The sequence below is a fragment of the Amborella trichopoda genome, chromosome 5, assembly GCF_054954075.1.
Source record: "Amborella trichopoda isolate Santa Cruz 75 chromosome 5, AtrichopodaSantaCruz75HAP2 v2.0, whole genome shotgun sequence".
Classification (NCBI taxonomy): domain Eukaryota; kingdom Viridiplantae; phylum Streptophyta; class Magnoliopsida; order Amborellales; family Amborellaceae; genus Amborella; species Amborella trichopoda.
In genome coordinates this window covers 2,530,916-2,550,010 of record NC_142340.1, presented here as the reverse complement: position 1 = coordinate 2,550,010, position 19,095 = coordinate 2,530,916, and the positions used below count along the sequence as shown (strand labels likewise).

At 33.5% G+C, this 19,095-nt stretch overlaps 1 long non-coding RNA gene across 1 annotated transcript in view; it reads left to right on the top strand.

Annotated features, from left to right (window-relative positions):
- Positions 1–781: 781 nt before the first annotated feature.
- LOC148781896 (uncharacterized) overlaps positions 782–19,095 on the top strand; it is a 48,779-nt gene continuing 30,465 nt past the window's right edge. The window contains exon 1 of the long non-coding RNA XR_016055585.1: positions 782–916. This is a non-coding gene — a long non-coding RNA (uncharacterized LOC148781896). The remainder of the gene's footprint in view (positions 917–19,095) is intronic.

The following is a 19,095-nucleotide window of genomic DNA, read 5'->3' as shown; positions in this document are numbered from 1 at the left end:
CACGTACATATACGTGGTCACCCAAGATGGGCTACGTCCACGGGCAAGACAACAATGGTGTATTCACTATCAAGAAAATAAAAATTACAGCATTGGGTTTATACAGAGTTACCTCATACAATCTCAAGGAATACTCAAACTAAGAACTTCCTACCATAAAACCACCTACAGTCGATCCCTTTCTTCGATTCACTGCAGCAGCGAAGAAATGTCGACAAAATGGCTCAAGATAAGCCCCAATTGTGGCACGAGGGTTTCACGGTAAAATCAGATGAATGACTTTTCTATCCCTTCGGATGTTTCTTCACAGAACACCATGCCTCCCGCTCTTGCAAACTTTATCGAGCCACACAAAAGGCCCTTATTCTCCACCACGCCCACTGTAATCCTCAAGGTCTCTCTCTCTCTCATATTTGAGAATTACCTTCATAATCCTCTCTCTCACAGATATATGAGAATTACCTTCATAATCCTCTCTCTCTCATATGAGAATTATCTTCATAACTCTCTCTTCTCTCTGTCTCATGAGAATTACCTTCATAATCCTCTCCCTTTCTTATATGAGAATTAGCTTCATAATTCTCTCTCTCACACACACAGATGAGTATTACCTTCATAATCCTCTCTCTCTCGTATATGAATTAACTTTTTACTACCTTTTTTATTTAACACACTCTCTCTCGTATATGAATTAACTTTTTACTACATTTTTTATTTAACACACTCTCTCTCTCTCGTATATGAATTAACTTTTTACTACATTTTTCATTATATTAAATAGAATGGACAACTTAAGCGTGTTATTGGTGCAAGTGGAGGATGGAGAATAATTCCTTCAATACAAGTCTTATTGAACCATTTCATTCACCAAATGGACCCATTTGATTCAGTGTTGGCACCTCGACTCTACCATTCAGTAAATTTCTAATCCCCTTCTGGTTCTTCATCCATGTTTTACTTTATTTTTTGGGGTCTATTTGGATGGCAATTAATGCTATAAACATTATACTATCTTAGTTGACATTAATATTATACGTAACATTATTTTTTTAGTTATTGATATATTCATTTGATATATATTTGATATATACATTAATTCTACATTTTAAGGTTGCAACCTTATATAAACTTTTCCATATATATATATATATATGGAAAAGTTTATATAAGGTTGCAACCTTAAAATGTAGAATTAATGTATATATCAAATATATATCAAATGAATATATCAAATAACTAAAAAATAAAGTAAATTTTGATATTTTTCGAAGATTCACCTATTTTTTATAAACACACGCCTAAAATTTCAAGTGATTTGGATTTGTAGAAAAAAAAAAATTCAAACACTACCGGACATCCTTGATCGTCAGATCAACCCAGATTCAATTTGGGCCTTTGGACTCATATGTTCATATGAGCTAATGGGCTAATCCCATATTTATAAGGATTGTATACAATGAGGCCATTTATAAGGATTGTATAGTGGACTCATATTTATAAGGATTGTATACAATGAGACCATTTACCATTGGTAAAGAGATGTCACAATTACTTACAACCATCAGATGGGATCTGATAGCATGGGTGTGTCACAAAGTTCAAAAAAAAAAATTTTGAACTTTGAAGTTGGTCAATGAAATAAATGCAACTACCCAATTTCACATGCAATGGTCAAAATTAATTTTGACCACCTTCAACCAAAGGTAAATGGTCTCATTGTATACACTGGAAAGTATATAATGAGACCATTTACTTTTGGTAGAAGGTGGTCAAAATTAATTTTGACCATTGCATGTGAAATTGGGTAGTTGCATTTATTTCATTGACCAACTTCAAAGTTCAAAAGAAATTTTTTGGAACTTTATGACACACCCATGCTATCCGATCCCATCTGATGGTTGTAAGTAATTGTGACATCTCTTTACCAATGGTAAATGGTCTCATTGTATACAATCCTTATAAATATGAGTCCACTATACATTCCTTATAAATGGTCTCATTGTATACAATTCTTATAAATCTGGGATTAGCCCATTAGCTCATATGAACATATGAGTCCAAAGGCCCAAATTGAATCTGGGCTGATCTGACGATCAAGGATGTCCGGTAGTGTTTGAATTTTTTTTTTTCTACAAATCCAAATCACTTGAAATTTTAGGCTTGTGTTTATCAAAAATAGGTGAATATTCGAAAAATATCAAAAATTTACTTTACATGAAATAAAATGACAAAAATACCCCCAAAAATATTGGGGGGTATTTTTATCATTTTATTTTTTCAAATACTTTTTTTTATATTTTTATTAGGTGAGCCTTGATGAGAAGAACACACACCTAAAATTTCAAGTAACTTAGATTTGTAGAAAAAAAACAAAATTCAAACATTACCAAACATCTTTGATCATCAGATCGGCCCAGATTCAATCTGAACCGTTGGGCTCATATGTTCATATGAGCTAGTGGGTTAATCCCCCATATATATATATATATATATATATATATATATATATATATATATATATATATATATATAATCTATACTTCAACACTCTTCAAATTACAAAGGCTCTAAGTTACAATGGTTCAAGATAGAGAGAGTTGTGACGGTGGATTTATTAATTTTGTAGTTTATAGGTTATTAACTGCTGAAGTATAGAAACATAATAAAGAAATGCAAATATTATAACAATAATTGGTAATACTGAAATGTCAAAAACAATCCAAGAAGTATGAGTATACTCAGAGATTTTGAAAGTAAAAACTAACTTGAACTGCATTACTTATTGATTACTTGAAAGTAAAAACTCACTGATTACAAATACACAGGCTTGCGAATTTCCTCCACTCGGAAGGCAAATAGGAAGGTAAAGAGGACTGATTACAATCACACATAATCACACATAAAAGTTATGGAGGTTACCGACTTTATGAAGTACAGTCGTCGATGACCGTTCTTTGATACAGATTGAGAAGAGAAGAAGGTAAGAAAAAGAGAAGAGATCTTATGAGAGAGAAAGTATGAGAAGATCTAGATCTAAATAGACTGTGCTGCTGTGACTGTGCTGCTGTGCTGCTGCTGAGCTCGTCTGCTGGTATGCTGGAAGATATCCTTGATGCTCTGAATTCTTCTTAGCTGAAGAGGTATTTATAGAGGGTTTGGTCTTCAACGAGTGGCTGGTGTTAATTGCTTGCCGACGAAGGAAGGGATATGATTGGCTGAAGGAAGTTGTGGCTCAGGATCGTTTGCTTGCTGGAGAAGGCATCGTAAAGATAAGGAGATGATACGTGGCTATCGCTGGTTTGCTGATGGCTATTGGTTGATGTGACCTGAAAGGACCTGAAAGGGAACAAGGTTGTCTTTTATGTGACGTGGCCTTTGTCGTCTTCTGAAGAGGGAATCTTTCCTGTAGAGGGAGTGCTCTTTCCTGTAGAGGGAGTGCAACGTGGCTTTTGTCGTTTGTGCAGAAGGAATCGTTCCTGTAGAGGGATGCTTTTTCTTTATTGAAAAGAGAATATTATGTGCTGTAGTAGTCTTATCAAGTCTTATCACTGTCGGTGTCACTGTCGGTGTAGTCATATCATTGCTGAAGAAGGAACTGGACCACCGGGTCGGGTCATTCTGTGGGCCTTTGGCTGAAATCATCCAACAGGGGATTTCCTGATTGGACTGTTTCTTCTGATGATGTTGGTACGGCTTTATTGGGGGTGAAAACATGGAGCAATGTTTGCTCTATTTCTTCAAATGTAGCATTGGGATTTGACTGTTTCAACCTTTTGAGATAGGCTGAGAAAGTAGGGAGACTGACTGTATTATATGTAGCAGAGTTGAAGGTTGTGGGTTGTGGAGGTATTCTTTTCAAAGGTAAAGTAGCAGGATTAGTATTGAAGATATCCCACCATTTAACCTTCACGGTTTTGCCAAGTTGGGGAATGTAAGTATAGTCAAGAGTATTATTTTCAGAGATTGAATATTCCCATTTGAGAATCCAGGGAATTTGGTAAATGGCCATGAAATAAAGGTGATAATCATCGGTTTCAGTGCAAGTATTATATTCAACAAATTTAGTCTGTAGGGCTTGAAATGGCTCTGGCAGTATTTGGGTTAAGGATCCCCAGATTAGGAACCAATGTCGGAACCAGCTAGGGAATCTCTCAAGGATAGGGAATTTGAATTGGATATACCAGGAGTGTGTATTATTTTGATTTTGGTAAGCAAAGACTTTGTGCCATGCTTCAATATATTCACTATACTTATATGATTTATATTGGAATATTGGATTGAGAAGCTTTTTCCCTTGATTGGGATTGCAGCCCCAATCTTCATATGAAAGTAACCTTTTGATTTGCAATTTTGAATATGCAAATATTTTGGTATTTTCTTGGTAGAAATGTACTATGGAAACTGAACCAGTCTCCATAAGTATGGCTTCATACCATTCTCGGGTTTTGATTCCATAAGAAGAGTTCATATGGTTGGATAAATATAGGGGAGCTATTTTGCATGGGTCTAAGCCAATATGGTTATCTGAGATGATAGTTTCTGGTAGGAAAGCAATATCAGTATATACTGACTTGGGAGAGTTTGAAGTTTGTTTATTGGGATACGATGCTGGGGTGAATGCTGGACTTGGGGTGACAGATGGACTTTGTGGAGGAGATTGGATTATGTATTCTGGTACATTTGTAGACCTTAAAGGTGACATAGGGGTTAGGTCAAGAGGAGAATGACTGGGCATGAGAGGCCCATATCTATTGCTTTGAATTAGATCCATTGGCTGTTTGCCTTTGGAAGAAGGATTCATTTTTGTATCAGTAATATGTTTAGAGATGTGCAAACCTTTGGAAGGGAAAACTGTGGGGCGAAATGATTTCGTCCTGTTGTCGTCTTTAGGATGATGGATATGGTCCCCCCTGCAAAAATTCACGGGTTAAGAAGTCAGGAAGGGAATTCGAAGAACCGTGTAGATGTTCAATGGAAAAGTCGAAGGCAGATAAAATTGCTTGCCATCGAGCAAAAATTTGTTTGGAAACAAGATTTTGGACATCTTTTTGCAGAATATCTTTTGCAGCTTTACTATCAGTGCGTATAAGAAAATGTTGATTGAGAATATCGGTTTGGAATTTGCAAACACAATGGATGATAGCAAGGAGTTCTTTTTTAACAGTGGAATAATTCCTTTGAGTTGGATTCCAGGCTTTTGAAGTGAACCTGATTAATTGTTCTTTAGAATTATTAAGAGATTGTTTTAGAATGCCTCCAAGGCCAAGATCAGAAGCATCACATTCAATGATTTTAAATGCAATAGGATCAATGAGGTTTAAACATGGAAGTTCTTTAGCTTTAAGTTTAAGACGTTGAACAGCTAAAGTATGAATATCAGTCCATGGGGGAGGATTCTTTTTTAAGCGATCATAAAGAGGTTTTGCATCTAAAGCAAGATTTTGGTAAAAATCACTTATGTAATTTAGACATCCTAGAAAGCGTTGTAATTCAGTTTTATCTAAGATTTTATCAGGGAATTTATCAGCAAAAAGTATTGAGCGATCAATTGGGATGATAGTGCCTTGATTTATATTATGGCCTAAGAATCGTATTTTTGTTTGAAATAAATTTAACTTAGTGGAGGAGACCACTAAACCAGATGTCTTTATTAAATGGATAAAAGTATGTAAGTGTTTGAAATGCTGTTCTATAGATTCAGAGAAGACTAAAATATCATCAATGTAAACAATCATAAATTTATAAAAGGGATTGAATATATCATTCATAATTTTCTGAAATTCAGATGGAGCATTTTTCAATCCAAATGGCATGACATTCCATTCGTATTGTCCAAAGGGAACATTAAAGGCTGTTTTATATTTATCTTTTTCGTTTATTTGGATTTGCCAAAAACCGGATTTTAAATCGAATTTGGAGAAGATTACAGCATGTAATAATCTATCTAATAGATCTTTTTTATTTGGAATAGGATATCGTATCCATTTTAAAACTTTATTAAGGGGTTTATAATTGATGACTAGTCGAGGAACACCTCGTTCTTGTTCAGCATTTTTGTTAACATAGAAAGCAGAACAACTCCAAGGAGAAGTACTTGGTCGTATTAATTTCTTATTGAGTAGATTATTTATTTCTTTTTGACATGTTTGTAATAATTCAGTATTCATTTGGATTGGCCTAGCCTTAGTTGGTATTTTTGATTCATCAAAACTGGTTTCATATGGTAATCCTACTATATGTTGTTTTCGATGCCAAAATGCATTGGGTAGTTCATTACATATTTCTTTTTCAATAATATTCTTAAGATGTTGTATTTTTTGTATTATTTCAGCAGATTGGAGGTTTTCGCTTATAATCTTATGTTTGATTTCCAATTGTAATGATCCTAAGAAGCTTTCTTTATTTTTGATATTTTGTTTAACAGTATTTATTTCTTTAATTCTTGGTTTATCAAGAAATTCAAATCTAATGGGTGTACCATGTATATTTGTTTCAAGGCCTGTATGGGAAACCGTAACTGGATATAATAAAGTAAGAAAAGGGACTCCTAAAATTACAGCTTGACTGAGTCCTTTAACCATAATAAATGGAGTAGGGAAGCAATGTCCTTCCGTACATATTTTTGCATTAGAAAGTTTGTATTTGATAAATAGTCTACTACCATCGGCTGTATTAAGGATTTGGGTGGTTTTATCAAAATATTTAGTAGGAACTAATCCTTCATTAAGACAATTTAAATCAGCACCCGAATCTATTAATGCTAAAGATTGAAATTCAAATTCATCATTTATTACAATAGTTATTAATACAAACCATTTTTGTGTGATTACTTTATTTATTATATTAACCGAATGTCTATTGGATGAAGATTCTCCACAATGTATTTGATCTAAATAATCATTAGGATGATTTGAATAGTCATTGGGATGGTATGATTTAAGTAAATGATTGAATTCTACAATGTCTTCCTCAGTCTGTATTCCAGAAGTATTATGAAGTTCAAGAATTTGAATTCTTGTTTTTAGTTGGGATAATTCTATTTTGACAGTATTAACTTCAGCTTTGAGTTCAGCAATAGTAGGTTCCTTTTGGGTAGCTTCATGTTGACTGATTCTTTTCATAATATCAGAAAAATTATAATTATCAGGAGGTTTGACTAATGGTGTATGTTTTGTTTTCGATTTAGTGAGATTTATAAATTGAGTAATTATTTCTCTTTTTTCATTGGGATCGGATATTTTCTCTATTAAATCTAGAATTAGATTATCTTCTTTTGTTAATGTATGAATATCAGATGATATAGGACAGTTGCATATTTCATTATCATCGTCAATATCCGAACTGTTGTTTGACCAATAAAAATCATCATTATGTATTGTACCTATAAAGGAAGTATCACTACTAGAAGAAGTAGTATCCGAACTCGAACTATCTGAATCATATAACTGAATAATATCGTAGATTTTATTTCTAATGGATTCATCTAAAGTAATCGAATCTAATTTTTGTTTAATTTTACATTGGCTTTTGTAATGGCCTACCTTTCCGCATTTATAACAAACAGGTAATTTTTTCTTATTTTGAAATGATTTAGAAGCAAAACGTTTTGTAAATTTCTTATATTTTTTCTGCTTAGTTGGAAAAGATTTATACGTTTTATCGGGTTTATCACGATGTTTTTTCCTTTTATATACTTTATGTATTTTATGCGGTTTGGTTCTATCTATATGTCCTTTATCTATATGTCCTTGGTCCATATGATAGCCAAATTGTTGGCAAAAATCTCCTAATTCTTTCTTACCACTTAGATTCTGTTTATCGAGTTGCCTTTTGAGTTTTAAGTCTGTGCATAGGGCTAAGCCTTCAGCACAAATTTCTGAAGATAACTCGCCTAAAGTATATTGGGAATAATTGATCATTCCGCTATTTTTATTTTTGAGACGTTCTTTTACTTTTTCAGCAAAGAGGTAAGGTAGTCCTGCAACAAATTTTTCTTTCCAGTGATCTAGGTGACTATCTTCTCGTATAAGTAGTCGGGAGAAAAATACGTCTTTATACCATTTATAATGTGACAATGTTGGACATCTTAAATTGGATAGAAGGTCAGCAGTTCTTGCTGCAAGTATTGATGTATTTCCTATGAAATGAAGAGCAATGGTGTATATTAGAGAATTGACAGCATCACTCTCAGAATATACCATATCCTGATTATGTTCATTTTTTGTTGTCCATTGCCTAGTATTGGTTAATATATTTTGTTTCGTTTGTTCATTTAGATATGAATCCCACCATCCTCTCAGCCATCCAGTGAAGCCTGAGACTATAGCTTTGGCGATTTCTTGGTCATGGCTTCCAGCCATTTTACAAGCAGATGCATACATAGTCATATGTTTCATTGTATCTAGGATCCTGTGATCAGAGATACCGTCTATATTCCAATCTATGATAGTCCTTCCAGAATATGTAGAAGTATGACTTGTTAAGTCTTCTTCTAATTGTATATCAACAGGAGTTGGTCTCTTATAATATGGGCGAGCATTTATTGGTTGCCAATTTTTACTATAATTAATCCGATTGATACTTTCTGGAGTTAGTTGTATTTCTGAAAATGCTTTTTGCATATTTTGTATTGTATTGGTAATTGATGGTCCTATAGATGGTTCTATGGTCTCATTTGTTTGGAAAAGTGTTTCTTCTTGTAATGTCATAGTATCATGTTCAGGGATTTTTTCTTTTCCTTTAGTACTATCTGGGAGAATAGGAGCAGATATTACTATTGTTGGTTTTGGTTCTTTTATTTCTAATTTTGATAATTTAGAAATTAATTGTCCCATAAGGGTAGTATTATCTTCGCCTATAAGAAATTTCTCTTTATTCAAATCAGGAGGTGGTTTGAAAAACAATTGTTTTTTCTCTTTGTGACTAGGTGGTTGTAATAAATTTTCTATTCTATTTGATTGTTTTCCTAGGGTATGAAGACAGAGATTTGTATAATTGTTTTGTTCAATTATATGTGGAAGTAACTCTATCCGAGGTATATTAGCATTATTCAATTTGTAAGGTGTGGCTACTGTTTCATAGACAACTATTTGGGTAGATGGCGATCCTTCAGTTTGTTCTGAAGCTTTTGGTACCGTAGTTGCCATTCCTTGTATTTTCAGACTTTGTTCTGGAGGGTGTATGGATTTAATTGATTTTCCTTCTGTTGTATTAAAAGTAGTATATTGAGTTTCTACAGTATTTAATTCAAACTCAGGAATTGGGATATTATGTTGTATAAGAGTATCTCTTAACCAATCGAAAAAACATTTTCCTTTATTTCCTTTTTGTCTCCAACTATTGAACTGGGAATGGAATAGTTCTACTAATCTAGGTTTGAATTCTTTAACATACCATTTTCTAATATTATCATTCTCTGGAGATAGAAAATCATTTATAATATCTTCCTTTGTGAATGTTTCTTCAATTTGTAGCACTTGGATAAATTCTGATTCAGCCTGTTCATATTGAGGTATAATAATATTATCAGATGTGCGTAAAAACCCTTCTAACTGTGGTTTTGAAATTGGAGTAACTGGTATATGAGAATTCCGATCATAGGTTGTAACGGATTTTCGTGGAGGTTCTAAGTCTCTAAAAGAATGGTTGCTTATGGTTTCTGATGTGGATGTCTTATTTAAAAGATTATTATTAGTAAATTGGATTTCAACATTTCCATCCGTATATTCTGAAATTCTGTCTGGGATGTTCTGGATAGGATTTTGTGATGATGGTTGGTTGTTATTATGAATAGCCCAAGTATGGGGTAGGACTATATCTGACCATGATATTGTTTTTGGTATGATCGTATTTGATCTTTCTATATTGGTTTGAAAAAATATTGTTTGTCCTTTATTGTCTATTTGGAGTATATTAGGGCATAATGTATTCATTACCTTATAATATATCCTATAGATAATGGCTATATTTTGTGAACCCGTCATCATGTCAAATCCTTGTGTTTTAAGATTTAAAGATAAAACATTTAATATGTTTGGGTCTGTTAATGATACAGAATAATTTGGAAAGCAATTGAAATATATCGGTCCACTACATAAACTAGTTTCTACCATTCCTAGTAATGAATCTGAGAATTTGTTATGTCTAGTATCTCGTAAACAAACTAAAATAGAATTATTTAGTCCTAGTCTAGTGAGTGGTTTAACTGCTACTTGTATTAATCCTATATGTAAATATTTATAATTCTTATTTTGATGAACTTGTAATATTTTTTTAGATAGTAATTGGAAATCTTCTTGATTACTAGTAACAGAAAGAGTTTCTTCTACTGTTTTTATGGCATATCCGACTTTAAGGTCGAATGTACCCTTTTTGTAAATATCAGATATGGGAACCTTGGGTATGTTCCAGTTCTGGATTTGATTTTCAATATCATTTATCACAAGTTCTTCCTTGTTTTTAATTCTTAGAGTTCTATTAGTCTTACTAGTTGTGGTATCTGTCAGATTCTTAATAAATTTCTCCATTATTAGGTTGCGGATAATGACAACTCAGGACGACCAAAAGTCCAGCGTTTTCCCTAACGGCTCTTCCTCGGCCTTGGCGGTACTTTGCATAAGACTTTTTCGTCTCGTGTCTTAACACTCGGACCAACTTTCTCTAATGGATAAATTTCTTAAGTTTCTTAAGATAGCAAAACTGGTAATACTATGAGATCTCATCCATTGTGTTTGCAAATTCCAAACCGATATTCTCAATCAACATTTTCTTATACGCACTGATAGTAAAGCTGCAAAAGATATTCTGCAAAAAGATGTCCAAAATCTTGTTTCCAAACAAATTTTTGCTCGATGGCAAGCAATTTTCTCTGCCTTCGACTTTTCCATTGAACATCTACACGGTTCTTCGAATTCCCTTCCTGACTTCTTAACCCGTGAATTTTTGCAGGGGGGACCATATCCATCAAAACAAGATTTTGGACATCTTTTTGCAGAATATCTTTTGCAGCTTTACTATCAGTGCGTATAAGAAAATGTTGATTGAGAATATCGGTTTGGAATTTGCAAACACAATGGATGATAGCAAGGAGTTCTTTTTTAACAGTGGAATAATTCCTTTGAGTTGGATTCCAGGCTTTTGAAGTGAACCTGATTAATTGTTCTTTAGAATTATTAAGAGATTGTTTTAGAATGCCTCCAAGGCCAAGATCAGAAGCATCACATTCAATGATTTTAAATGCAATAGGATCAATGAGGTTTAAACATGGAAGTTCTTTAGCTTTAAGTTTAAGACTCCACCAATACTAGGCAATGGACAGCAAAAAATGAACATAATCAGGATATGGTATTTTCTGAGAGTGATGCTGTCAATTCTCTAATATACACCATTGCTCTTCATTTCATAGGAAATACATCAATACTTGCAGCAAGAACTGCTGACCTTCTATCCAATTTAAGATGTCCAACATTGTCACATTATAAATGGTATAAAGACGTATTTTTCTCCCGACTACTTATACGAGAAGATAGTCACCTAGATCACTGGAAAGAAAAATTTGTTGCAGGACTACCTTACCTCTTTGCTGAAAAAGTAAAAGAACGTCTCAAAAATAAAAATAGCGGAATGATCAATTATTCCCAATATACTTTAGGCGAGTTATCTTCAGAAATTTGTGCTGAAGGCTTAGCCCTATGCACAGACTTAAAACTCAAAAGGCAACTCGATAAACAGAATCTAAGTGGTAAGAAAGAATTAGGAGATTTTTGCCAACAATTTGGCTATCATATGGACCAAGGACATATAGATAAAGGACATATAGATAGAACCAAACCGCATAAAATACATAAAGTATATAAAAGGAAAAAACATCGTGATAAACCCGATAAAACGTATAAATCTTTTCCAACTAAGCAGAAAAAATATAAGAAATTTACAAAACGTTTTGCTTCTAAATCATTTCAAAATAAGAAAAAATTACCTGTTTGTTATAAATGCGGAAAGGTAGGCCATTACAAAAGCCAATGTAAAATTAAACAAAAATTAGATTCGATTACTTTAGATGAATCCATTAGAAATAAAATCTACGATATTATTCAGTTATATGATTCAGATAGTTCGAGTTCGGATACTACTTCTTCTAGTAGTGATACTTCCTTTATAGGTACACATAAATTTAACTTAGTGGAGGAGACCACTAAACCAGATGTCTTTATTAAATGGATAAAAGTATGTAAGTGTTTGAAATGCTGTTCTATAGATTCAGAGAAGACTAAAATATCATCAATGTAAACAATCATAAATTTATAAAAGGGATTGAATATATCATTCATAATTTTCTGAAATTCAGATGGAGCATTTTTCAATCCAAATGGCATGACATTCCATTCGTATTGTCCAAAGGGAACATTAAAGGCTGTTTTATATTTATCTTTTTCGTTTATTTGGATTTGCCAAAAACCGGATTTTAAATCGAATTTGGAGAAGATTACAGCATGTAATAATCTATCTAATAGATCTTTTTTATTTGGAATAGGATATCGTATCCATTTTAAAACTTTATTAAGGGGTTTATAATTGATGACTAGTCGAGGAACACCTCGTTCTTGTTCAGCATTTTTTGTTAACATAGAAAGCAGAACAACTCCAAGGAGAAGTACTTGGTCGTATTAATTTCTTATTGAGTAGATTATTTATTTCTTTTTGACATGTTTGTAATAATTCAGTATTCATTTGGATTGGCCTAGCCTTAGTTGGTATTTTTGATTCATCAAAACTGGTTTCATATGGTAATCCTACTATATGTTGTTTTCGATGCCAAAATGCATTGGGTAGTTCATTACATATTTCTTTTTCAATAATATTCTTAAGATGTTGTATTTTTTGTATTATTTCAGCAGATTGGAGGTTTTCGCTTATAATCTTATGTTTGATTTCCAATTGTAATGATTCTAAGAAGCTTTTTTTATTTTTGATATTTTGTTTAACAGTATTTATTTCTTTAATTCTTGGTTTATCAAGAAATTCAAATCTAATGGGTGTACCATGTATATTTGTTTCAAGGCCTGTATGGGAAACCGTAACTGGATATAATAAAGTAAGAAAAGGGACTCCTAAAATTACAGCTTGACTGAGTCCTTTAACCATAATAAATGGAGTAGGGAAGCAATGTCCTTCCGTACATATTTTTGCATTAGAAAGTTTGTATTTGATAAATAGTCTACTACCATCGGCTGTATTAAGGATTTGGGTGGTTTTATCAAAATATTTAGTAGGAACTAATCCTTCATTAAGACAATTTAAATCAGCACCCGAATCTATTAATGCTAAAGATTGAAATTCAAATTCATCATTTATTACAATAGTTATTAATACAAACCATTTTTGTGTGATTACTTTATTTATTATATTAACCGAATGTCTATTGGATGAAGATTCTCCACAATGTATTTGATCTAAATAATCATTAGGATGATTTGAATAGTCATTGGGATGGTATGATTTAAGTAAATGATTGAATTCTACAATGTCTTCCTCAGTCTGTATTCCAGAAGTATTATGAAGTTCAAGAATTTGAATTCTTGTTTTTAGTTGGGATAATTCTATTTTGACAGTATTAACTTCAGCTTTGAGTTCAGCAATAGTAGGTTCCTTTTGGGTAGCTTCATGTTGACTGATTCTTTTCATAATATCAGAAAAATTATAATTATCAGGAGGTTTGACTAATGGTGTATGTTTTGTTTTCGATTTAGTGAGATTTATAAATTGAGTAATTATTTCTCTTTTTTCATTGGGATCGGATATTTTCTCTATTAAATCTAGAATTAGATTATCTTCTTGCTCGATGGCAAGCAATTTTATCTGCCTTCGACTTTTCCATTGAACATCTACACGGTTCTTCGAATTCCCTTCCTGACTTCTTAACCCGTGAATTTTTGCAGGGGGGACCATATCCATCATCCTAAAGACGACAACAGGACGAAATCATTTCGCCCCACAGTTTTCCCTTCCAAAGGTTTGCACATCTCTAAACATATTACTGATACAAAAATGAATCCTTCTTCCAAAGGCAAACAGCCAATGGATCTAATTCAAAGCAATAGATATGGGCCTCTCATGCCCAGTCATTCTCCTCTTGACCTAACCCCTATGTCACCTTTAAGGTCTACAAATGTACCAGAATACATAATCCAATCTCCTCCACAAAGTCCATCTGTCACCCCAAGTCCAGCATTCACCCCAGCATCGTATCCCAATAAACAAACTTCAAACTCTCCCAAGTCAGTATATACTGATATTGCTTTCCTACCAGAAACTATCATCTCAGATAACCATATTGGCTTAGACCCATGCAAAATAGCTCCCCTATATTTATCCAACCATATGAACTCTTCTTATGGAATCAAAACCCGAGAATGGTATGAAGCCATACTTATGGAGACTGGTTCAGTTTCCATAGTACATTTCTACCAAGAAAATACCAAAATATTTGCATATTCAAAATTGCAAATCAAAAGGTTACTTTCATATGAAGATTGGGGCTGCAATCCCAATCAAGGGAAAAAGCTTCTCAATCCAATATTCCAATATAAATCATATAAGTATAGTGAATATATTGAAGCATGGCACAAAGTCTTTGCTTACCAAAATCAAAATAATACACACTCCTGGTATATCCAATTCAAATTCCCTATCCTTGAGAGATTCCCTAGCTGGTTCCGACATTGGTTCCTAATCTGGGGATCCTTAACCCAAATACTGCCAGAGCCATTTCAAGCCCTACAGACTAAATTTGTTGAATATAATACTTGCACTGAAACCGATGATTATCACCTTTATTTCATGGCCATTTACCAAATTCCCTGGATTCTCAAATGGGAATATTCAATCTCTGAAAATAATACTCTTGACTATACTTACATTCCCCAACTTGGCAAAACCGTGAAGGTTAAATGGTGGGATATCTTCAATACTAATCCTGCTACTTTACCTTTGAAAAGAATACCTCCACAACCCACAACCTTCAACTCTGCTACATATAATACAGTCAGTCTCCCTACTTTCTCAGCCTATCTCAAAAGGTTGAAACAGTCAAATCCCAATGCTACATTTGAAGAAATAGAGCAAACATTGCTCCATGTTTTCACCCCCAATAAAGCCGTACCAACATCATCAGAAGAAACAGTCCAATCAGGAAATCCCCTGTTGGATGATTTCAGCCAAAGGCCCACAGAATGACCCGACCCGGTGGTCCAGTTCCTTCTTCAGCAATGATATGACTACACCGACAGTGACACCGACAGTGATAAGACTTGATAAGACTACTACAGCACATAATATTCTCTTTTCAATAAAGAAAAAGCATCCCTCTACAGGAACGATTCCTTCTGCACAAACGACAAAAGCCACGTTGCACTCCCTCTACAGGAAAGAGCACTCCCTCTACAGGAAAGATTCCCTCTTCAGAAGACGACAAAGGCCACGTCACATAAAAGACAACCTTGTTCCCTTTCAGGTCCTTTCAGGTCACATCAACCAATAGCCATCAGCAAACCAGCGATAGCCACGTATCATCTCCTTATCTTTACGATGCCTTCTCCAGCAAGCAAACGATCCTGAGCCACAACTTCCTTCAGCCAATCATATCCCTTCCTTCGTCGGCAAGCAATTAACACCAGCCACTCGTTGAAGACCAAACCCTCTATAAATACCTCTTCAGCTAAGAAGAATTCAGAGCATCAAGGATATCTTCCAGCATACCAGCAGACGAGCACAGCAGCACAGTCACAGCAGCACAGTCTATTTAGATCTAGATCTTCTCATACTTTCTCTCTCATAAGATCTCTTCTCTTTTTCTTACCTTCTTCTCTTCTCAATCTGTATCAAAGAACGGTCATCGACGACTGTACTTCATAAAGTCGGTAACCTCCATAACTTTTATGTGTGATTATGTGTGATTGTAATCAGTCCTCTTTACCTTCCTATTTGCCTTCCGAGTGGAGGAAATTCGCAAGCCTGTGTATTTGTAATCAGTGAGTTTTTACTTTCAAGTAATCAATAAGTAATGCAGTTCAAGTTAGTTTTTACTTTCAAAATCTCTGAGTATACTCATACTTCTTGGATTGTTTTTGACATTTCAGTATTACCAATTATTGTTATAATATTTGCATTTCTTTATTATGTTTCTATACTTCAGCAGTTAATAACCTATAATACTACAATCTTTTCTTACTTATTATAAATTCCGCAATCCTTTATAATTTCCTTACCAGTTTAATACTTAGGGAGATTCTTGGGCTAAAATGGTATCAGAGCCAACCCTGTATTAGAGATCTCATAGTATTACCAGTTTTGCTATCTTAAGAAACTTAAGAAATTTATCCATTAGAGAAAGTTGGTCCGAGTGTTAAGACACGAGACGAAAAAGTCTTATGCAAAGTACCGCCAAGGCCGAGGAAGAGCCGTTAGGGAAAACGCTGGACTTTTGGTCGTCCTGAGTTGTCATTATCCGCAACCTAATAATGGAGAAATTTATTAAGAATCTGACAGATACCACAACTAGTAAGACTAATAGAACTCTAAGAATTAAAAACAAGGAAGAACTTGTGATAAATGATATTGAAAATCAAATCCAGAACTGGAACATACCCAAGGTTCCCATATCTGATATTTACAAAAAGGGTACATTCGACCTTAAAGTCGGATATGCCATAAAAACAGTAGAAGAAACTCTTTCTGTTACTAGTAATCAAGAAGATTTCCAATTACTATCTAAAAAAATATTACAAGTTCATCAAAATAAGAATTATAAATATTTACATATAGGATTAATACAAGTAGCAGTTAAACCACTCACTAGACTAGGACTAAATAATTCTATTTTAGTTTGTTTACGAGATACTAGACATAACAAATTCTCAGATTCATTACTAGGAATGGTAGAAACTAGTTTATGTAGTGGACCGATATATTTCAATTGCTTTCCAAATTATTCTGTATCATTAACAGACCCAAACATATTAAATGTTTTATCTTTAAATCTTAAAACACAAGGATTTGACATGATGACGGGTTCACAAAATATAGCCATTATCTATAGGATATATTATAAGGTAATGAATACATTATGCCCTAATATACTCCAAATAGACAATAAAGGACAAACAATATTTTTTCAAACCAATATAGAAAGATCAAATACGATCATACCAAAAACAATATCATGGTCAGATATAGTCCTACCCCATACTTGGGCTATTCATAATAACAACCAACCATCATCACAAAATCCTATCCAGAACATCCTAGACAGAATTTCAGAATATACGGATGGAAATGTTGAAATCCAATTTACTAATAATAATCTTTTAAATAAGACATCCACATCAGAAACCATAAGCAACCATTCTTTTAGAGACTTAGAACCTCCACGAAAATCCGTTACAACCTATAATCGGAATTCTCATATACCAGTTACTCCAATTTCAAAACCACAGTTAGAAGGGTTTTTACGCACATCTGATAATATTATTATACCTCAATATGAACAGGCTGAATCAGAATTTATCCAAGTGCTACAAATTGAAGAAACATTCACAAAGGAAGATATTATAAATGATTTTCTATCTCCAGAGAATGATAATATTAGAAAATGGTATGTTAAAGAATTCAAACCTAGATTAGTAGAACTATTCCATTCCCAGTTCAATAGTTGGAGACAAAAAGGAAATAAAGGAAAATGTTTTTTCGATTGGTTAAGAGATACTCTTAAACAACATAATATCCCAATTCCTGAGTTTGAATTAAATACTGTAGAAACTCAATATACTACTTTTAATACAACAGAAGGAAAATCAATTAAATCCATACACCCTCCAGAACAAAGTCTGAAAATACAAGGAATGGCAACTACGGTACCAAAAGCTTCAGAACAAACTGAAGGATCGCCATCTACCCAAATAGTTGTCTATGAAACAGTAGCCACACCTTACAAATTGAATAATGCTAATATACCTCGGATAGAGTTACTTCCACATATAATTGAACAAAACAATTATACAAATCTCTGTCTTCATACCCTAGGAAAACAATCAAATAGAATAGAAAATTTATTACAACCACCTAGTCACAAAGAGAAAAAACAATTGTTTTTCAAACCACCTCCTGATTTGAATAAAGAGAAATTTCTTATAGGCGAAGATAATACTACCCTTATGGGACAATTAATTTCTAAATTATCAAAATTAGAAATAAAAGAACCAAAACCAACAATAGTAATATCTGCTCCTATTCTCCCAGATAGTACTAAAGGAAAAGAAAAAATCCCTGAACATGATACTATGACATTACAAGAAGAAACACTTTTCCAAACAAATGAGACCATAGAACCATCTATAGGACCATCAATTACCAATACAATACAAAATATGCAAAAAGCATTTTCAGAAATACAACTAACTCCAGAAAGTATCAATCGGATTAATTATAGTAAAAATTGGCAACCAATAAATGCTCGCCCATATTATAAGAGACCAACTCCTGTTGATATACAATTAGAAGAAGACTTAACAAGTCATACTTCTACATATTCTGGAAGGACTATCATAGATTGGAATATAGACGGTATCTCTGATCACAGGATCCTAGATACAATGAAACATATGACTATGTATGCATCTGCTTGTAAAATGGCTGGAAGCCATGACCAAGAAATCGCCAAAGCTATAGTCTCAGGCTTCACTGGATGGCTGAGAGGATGGTGGGATTCATATCTAAATGGACAAACGAAACAAAATATTAAACTGGTAAGGAGGTTTGACTAATGGTGAATTTTTGCAGGGGGGACCATATCCATCATCCTTACCAGTTTAATCCTATCCAGATACCATTCCTTGTATTTTCAGACTTTGTTCTGGAGGGTGTATGGATTTAATTGATTTTCCTTCTGTTGTATTAAAAGTAGTATATTGAGTTTCTACAGTATTTAATTCAAACTCAGGAATTGGGATATTATGTTGTTTAAGAGTATCTCTTAACCAATCGAAAAAACATTTTCCTTTATTTCCTTTTTGTCTCCAACTATTGAACTGGGAATGGAAT